This window comes from Mus musculus, chromosome X (assembly GCF_000001635.26).
Source record: "Mus musculus strain C57BL/6J chromosome X, GRCm38.p6 C57BL/6J".
NCBI lineage: Eukaryota > Metazoa > Chordata > Mammalia > Rodentia > Muridae > Mus > Mus musculus.
The window spans coordinates 66665546-66670961 of NC_000086.7; the positions used below are offsets into that span (position 1 = coordinate 66665546).

Sequence of the window (5416 nt, forward strand, 5' to 3'; positions counted from 1 at the left end):
GAGAATCCATAACCCATATGGAAGAAAAGAGTGAGTTGAACATTTGGGTAGAGAGGGTACTGACACCAGGAACTGTTATGGCCAGGTAGAACTAAGGGAGTGAGTCTCTGAAATTAGCTTCTAGAAAGATGAAGGTGAGAGACCCTGCTCATACATTCAACCACTGGCTGGGATGTCTACAAATTGAGCATACAGATTGATCTTTAGAAAGCCATGTTTATCATCAGTAGATTCTCAGCAAGATAAAATTCAGACTCCAAGGAAAAGGCATAAGATAAAATGGGTAAGGAGACACTTGTAGAGCTTTACTATGAGAATAGTATTCTAAGGCCATCTGAAGAGGAATTTTAGGCTTCTTTGATACTTACAAAAGCCATCTGGGTTTAATATGTTTTAATACTGAATTTCTTAACTTGAAACTTATACAACCATGTCCAAGAGCTCAAGTTTAGATGTTTCCTGCACTTACCTTAACGTCCCACTGCCTTGGTACCTAAAGAAGTTATGAATCATTATTTCTACAAGACAGAAATTCACCATATAAACTAGAGTAGCATTGAGTTTATGAGAATTCTGCCTTCCAAAGGCTGAGATTATAGGTGTGTGCTACCTCTATAAATCATTTTGGAAGGATTCTGTTTGTTTGTTTGTTTTTTTCTAGCTTGCACCAAGACTTCTAAGTTATATAATTCCTCCTGTGTTCATGACACCAGTGACTCGACTGACTTGCCTAAGGCAGAGCTATTTCTAATAGTTCCACTATTTTATAATTATCATACAACCCCTTATTTTTGTGACTACCTGTGTCTTATTACATTGCCCTCTCTTATGAGATCTTGAAGTAAACATAATTATGGATTCTTTGGCTTTTAGGCAGTTTTAATTTGCATTTTTGACAATGTTTTTAGGAATTTAGGATATATACATGAGTTAAAGCTATGTGAGTCGGGGGTTACACATGTCCGTTTGGTGCATAGCCTGTTGTTGCCTCCACTTTATACTGCTGATGAAAGTAGTTAGGTGCTTCGCTGTATGAGAAGAGAAATTCTGTTTCTGTAGGGTAGAGAAAAACGATTTGGTATGGTTTGAGTGTATTTCTTAAGGGAACACTTTTGGACTTAAACATCTTCCCACTATATCTGCCCCTGCTCCCTAAGAATAACCTCCAGTGAGGCCAGATTTCACTCATAAGTTCTTACCTAAAATAAGTAAGTAATGTTTTTACATTAATATTATGAAGAAAAAGAAACCTTTCAAAGAGAAAGGAGCTTAGAAAAGTTGACACAGTAATTTAGAGCAGGGGTGGAAGTGATGAAATCTTGATTCACAGGATTAGAATATTTCGATTACATTCTATTGCATAATTGTAAACTAAATTGTCTCAAAAAGCCTTTGAGAGTTTCTATTAAATGGCACCTAGATAAGCTTTCATAGCAAAGATAAGTTATTCATAGCAAAGCTCCTTAAATAGTAAATTAGAAAGGTCACATCCTGACAACTTTGTACAAGCATAAACTCCCCTGACCCCCATGTAGAGATTTCGATCAAACATTTGTCAGGTACATAGGAGGAATTCATTGCCAAACATTATAGCTATCTTAGAAGCCCAAAGAATTCAGTACCTAGAGTCTCTTAACTACATATCAATCTTTTGTTTATATCTGACCCACTAAATAAAGGCCTGACTCAGAATGCAAACAAATGAGTTGTACTGAGAACATTGCTTTTAATGCTGTATTTGTTTTTTTTTCTCTCTTTTTTTTCTCTTTCCATTTTTTATTAGGTATTTAGCTCATTTACATTTCCAATGCTATACCAAAAGTCCCCCATACCCACCCACCCCCACTCCCCTACCCGCCCACTCCCCCCTTTTTGGCCCTGGCGTTCCCCTGTTCTGGGGCATATAAAGTTTGCATGTCCAATGGGCCTCTCTTTCCAGTGATGGCCGACTAGGCCATCTTTTGATACATATGCAGCTAGAGTCAAGAGCTCCGGGGTACTGGTTAGTTCATAATGTTGATCCACCTATAGGGTTGCAGATCCCTTTAACTCCTTGGGTACTTTCTCTAGCTCCTCCATTGGGAGCCCTGTGATCCATCCATTAGCTGACTGTGAGCATCCACTTCTGTGTTTGCTAGGCCCCGGCATAGTCTCACAAGAGACAGCTACATCTGGGTCCTTTCGATAAAATCTTGCTAGTGTATGCAATGGTGTCAGCATTTGGATGCTGATTATGGGGTGGATCCCTGGATATGGCAGTCTCTACATGGTCCATCCTTTCATCTCAGCTCCAAACTTTGTCTCTGTAACTCCTTCCAAGGGTGTTTTGTTCCCACTTCTAAGGAGGGGCATAGTGTCCACACTTCAGTCTTCATTTTTCTTGAGTTTCATGTGTTTAGGAAATTGTATCTTATATCTTGGGTATCCTAGGTTTTGGGCTAATATCCACTTATCAGTGAGTACATATTGTGTGAGTTCCTTTGTGAATGTGTTACCTCACTCAGGATGATGCCCTCCAGGTCCATCCATTTGGCTAGGAATTTCATAAATTCATTCTTTTTAATAGCTGAGTAGTACTCCATTGTGTAGATGTACCACATTTTCTGTATCCATTCCTCTGTTGAGGGGCATCTGGGTTCTTTCCAGCTTCTGGCTATTATAAATAAGGCTGCTATGAACATAGTGGAGCATGTGTCCTTCTTACCAGTTGGGGCATCTTCTGGATATATGCCCAGGAGAGGTATTGCTGGACCTAGAAACATGTCAATTATTGAAGGTATTGAAAACACTGGTGGGACCAAAAAGTCTACACTATATCTTTGGCTCAACAGTTAGGGTTTATGTTCATATTTTAAAATAGAAGTACTCAGCATATTGCCTACTGATCACTAGCCTAATAAAATCCCAATAGTGCCAAGCAGTGCAAAAGCCCTAAGCCTATGGGAGAGGCTGACTGCTTTGTTCCCTCAAACATAAAAGGGGTAGAGGTTTAAGAACCAAATTCTTAATTCTGTTTCAGGGCTGGTCAGATGGCTCTAGATTCAGAAAGCCTTTTCCTATAACAGATAAAAGATGCAGAATCACAATAGAGAGCCCCTTCAGGACTTAAAAATGTGTAGCACTGTCTGTTTCATGTTAATTTATTCTAATAATTTTAACATTATTGAACTCTATTTATGATTAGTAGACATAATGTAACCTAGTGATTTTAGAAAAAAAATTGTAAGCTTTAAATAACTTAAGTTTTAGGCTTATTCCTTTTTATTGACAAATAAAGAATTCTTTATGGTTTTAGTTAACAGAAGGACTAGTAGGTTAAAACTGGCAATGCAGAAGCTCAGCAGTAGAGTACAGGCTCCTCTTCTGGAAGACCCAGGTACAAATGCCAGCATCTACAAGGGGTCCAGAATCCTTTGTAATTCCAGTTTCAGGGGATCCAGTGCCCTCTCTGGTTTTCATGGGCACAGGCAAAATACCCATATATTTAAAAATTATTTTAAAAATGAAAAACAATCATACTGTGGCTTTAAAAATAGCAAGATCTTTGCTTCAATGATGTAACCACTGAAAAGTTGCCAATTCTCCAGTAAATAACCTGTCAACTATGTTCATGCAAGAAATCCTAATTAAACTCAGTAAATCTTACACATACAGATAAAATTGATATATAAATGTAAAGGGAACATTTTGGAAAAGGTTCTTAGGCAAAAGAGTTTGGAGAGATGAGGGGGTAGTGGGCAACATGATTACAGTTCATTATATACATTTATGAAACTGTCAAAGAATACATTCATTAACTAACTTAGGCCATGCCTGTGTTGCCAAAGGCAACCCCTATAAGTAGTAATGATATTGAAGTCTCCTTGGCCAACATTAGCCCTTGGACCAGATGAGAACTCAAAGTGGATAATTCCGCAACATGCTTTAAAAACTAAGATTTGGTTTGCACCATTTAAGGGAAGCATATGGATTAAACTTTAGATGAAATTTCCACAGCTTTATAAATTGTACAGATAGGTTTTATTCACAGCCAATAGTACATATCTATATATCTATGAACACTAATATATACACATTATATATACATGTATTTCAGATGAGTAATATGCCAAAGTTATAACATAGTTTGAAGGAGGTAAATATCAGATGAATATGTAAAAACCAATAATTAAGCTTCTGAAATGCAAGAGTATCTGGCAATTTGCTTTTTTAACTATACTAGAAAGTATCTTAAAATTTTAATTGACGTTGAGAGATCTATGAAAATAAAAGTCAGCTAAAATGAAAATATTTTTTTCAATTTTTTTAAAGAGGCCAAGAGTCTGGATAAAAGAATTTTATTTTATTTATTAATTAATTTTGTCTATGGTAAACACTAGCAAGAACAGATGGGGAAAAGATGATTAAAATATGGATAATTACTTTATTGTCCTCAGGGATAAAGAAAAGGTCTTTTCACTTACAGCTATTATACAAAATGACATTTTCACAACATTTTCATTCATACTGTTTTCTGGAATATAAAGTTTGTCATCCAAAGGTTTAAGTTAATGCCCACATGACTATGTAAAAATACTTTCTCATTTATTGTATTTTCTTTTCCCAGGCCTCTGGTAAACTTAAGAAGCCTCGTTATTCTATATGGAAATAAAGTGATTCCCAAATGTAAAGGAACTATTTTGAATGCTGACTAAAGTCCACAGCAGAGTTAAATAATTAACTCATTAACTCCTTCATTGATTCATGTAACAAACATTTATTAAATTTGATGGGAAACTCTGACTCTAATTCTCAAGGTGTTCACACTCAAGGGTTACAAAAAGCCATGCATGAAACGAATGCTAATGCAGAGCTATAAGTCAAAAGAAGGCTGTGCTGGGTGCACTGAAAATAAACAAGAGGCTAGTTTCAAACTAGTTCATTTGAATCTCGATAGGAAGATCCCATAAAAGGTATACTAGAGTTAGACCCAGCAGGTTGAGTAGAATTGTATTAACTGTAAATAACAAATAAAGGAACTATAGAGGGAAAGCAATTTATAGGGTAGGCTTGAATTCAATAATGGGAGATGGGCTTCAAATGCCACATTAAGGAAACAAGTTAGTGGAGCTTTAAAGAAATTATCACATGTTCAAGTCCATATTCAGAAGTTGCATTTTCTTTCCTTGGATGATAGACTAGGGTAGGGAGAAACTAGAGGTAAGAATAAAAGAACTGGAATACTGAAAATTTAGGGATGGAAAGTTCTGATGAGCAAGAGAGACAAGAAATTAGAGAACCAGTTCTAACTGACTTTTTCCAAACTGGAAAAGGGTAGAGTGATAATCCTTCTAGAACCTTCTCTGTGGTTATCATATAAGATGCTCACATATCTTTAGCTAAATCTTTATATAATTGATGAAAGGTAGTCAAGAAA

At 36.3% G+C, this 5416-nt stretch overlaps 1 non-coding gene across 1 annotated transcript; it reads right to left on the reverse strand.

Annotated features, from left to right (window-relative positions):
• Positions 1 to 4090: 4090 nt before the first annotated feature.
• LOC115489247 lies at positions 4091 to 4193 on the reverse strand. Its single transcript, XR_003953226.1, has one exon. It is a non-coding gene; the product is annotated as a small nucleolar RNA U13 (small nucleolar RNA).
• Between the last annotated feature and the right edge of the window lie 1223 nt (positions 4194 to 5416).